This window comes from Helianthus annuus, chromosome 15, assembly GCF_002127325.2.
Source record: "Helianthus annuus cultivar XRQ/B chromosome 15, HanXRQr2.0-SUNRISE, whole genome shotgun sequence".
Lineage (NCBI taxonomy): Eukaryota > Viridiplantae > Streptophyta > Magnoliopsida > Asterales > Asteraceae > Helianthus > Helianthus annuus.
In genome coordinates, this window is record NC_035447.2 from 71018054 (window position 1) to 71019944 (window position 1891).

The 1891-nt window shown below is 36.0% G+C and overlaps 1 long non-coding RNA gene across 1 annotated transcript; it reads left to right on the forward strand.

Annotated features, from left to right (window-relative positions):
• Positions 1 to 378: 378 nt before the first annotated feature.
• Positions 379 to 995, forward strand: LOC110874797. The gene is made up of 3 exons (XR_002556226.2): positions 379 to 659; positions 743 to 814; positions 897 to 995. It is a non-coding gene; the product is annotated as an uncharacterized LOC110874797 (long non-coding RNA).
• Positions 996 to 1891: the final 896 nt, after the last annotated feature.

Genomic DNA, 1891 nt, shown 5'->3' on the forward strand with positions numbered 1-1891 from the left:
ATCAAAAGATCTAATGGCTGAGATTCTTTCTTACCCTTCTCACACTTTAGGCCTTTTTTACAGGATCCTCTACCTATATATATATATATATATATATATATATATATATATATATATTATAAATTTTAAAGATTAAAAACCCCAAAAATATAATAGCCCCAAAAAAAATTGTATTTAGAGGATGAATGTACGATCAGGGTTGAAGATGTGAAAAGTAAGTTAAAATCACTTTTTGACAAGTATTGTAATGCATATAAGACATCTGAGGCTGTCATGAATAGCTCAAAAACATCTTATAATGAATCAAGTTCACACACGAATGATTTTTATGCTTGCCTCAATTCAAGAACCATGTCGATTGAAAGAAAATTTGAACTTGATGAGTATTTGGATGAGCAAAACCTAAAATGTATGGATCCAAAGTTTGATGTGTTGAAGTGGTGGAGTCAACATTGTAGCAAGTTTCCGGTTTTGAGTAAAATGGCGAAAGACATTTTTGGCATCCCGATCACTACCGTGGCTTCCGAATCAGCCTTTAGTGCTGGGGGCGTATATTGGATGACTACCGGAGCTCTCTTTCAAAGGATATGGTGGAACTTCTTGTTTGCGGAAGTGATTGGTTAAAGGCGAGCTCAAAAACAACCTTAAAAACATTGAAAGTAAGCTTTTATTACATTTATAATCTACTTATACTTTTGTAGTTTATGCATTAACATTTGTATTTTGTTTTTTTAATGTGTAGCAAGCTGCAAGAGATGAAGAAAAATTGGAAATTGATGTGTTGACTCCAGATGGGTCTGATAATAAATGAAAGGTATTTTTATAATTAACAAAACCTAAAAGTTGTTTTGTAATGTGTAGAACTTAATGGTTTTGTTTAATGCTTGTGTTTAAAGGTTATATGTTGATTTGAAGTTGAATTTTGTGGATGAAGATGAACAAGCTTAAAGAAGAAGTTTATGACTTTTGAACTAAATGACAATTTGTATTCGCACTTTTTTTTGTGTTGCTTTTGTATTCGCACTTTAAGTTAGAATTTGTTTTTGTTGAACGAAGCCTTATCATTCAATCGAGCGAAACCGAGCGAAAACGATCCGCTCGATTTTTTTAGGATTTGATAAAAACCGAGCCGATCGATTCAAATTCAATCCGAGCATGAGCATCACTTTTGCGCTCGGTTTTACAAATTTGATCCGCTCGGATCGGATCGGTTGTAATTCAATCCGAGCATGAGCAGACCCTCGATTGGATCGGATCAGCTCATTCCATTTTGTTGCAGGAAACATCAAATATTTCTTAACAAAAAAAGTGCAAACAATTAAGCATTCAAACCCACCTGTTGCAACTGTTTTGTTAGTGAAAATATGATTTTGGTAATTGATATTTACATACACAACAGAAAAAAATGTGGTTTAATCATGGATATTCTTATGCACACCATTTGATGTTTCCTACAACAAAATGGAATGAAATATTAAGAGTTAATGAGCAGACCACCCGACCACTGCCACCACCTACGACCGTCGACCATACTGCCGCCATGCTCCGTCATCGACCACCACCAACCACCGCCACCGCCACCACCGTCCACTGCCACCACCATCGACCATCGTCACCAACCATCGTCGCCACTACCCATCGCTGATTTTATTCCTTCGTCTTTTCCTGCATACCAACCAACACAAGGTAGTGATTCATTTCAGTCCCATACGGTAACCAAACAGGACTATGGAATGGTAATGATCCATTTCATTCCTTTGTCCATTCCATTACCTTGTCCATTCCATTCCCTTGTCATTCCATTACATGATACCAAACATACCCTAAATGCCATTTTAGTTTATGTGGTTTGGTTCATTTTACCAGTTTAGTTCAAAGATTTCATTTTTCG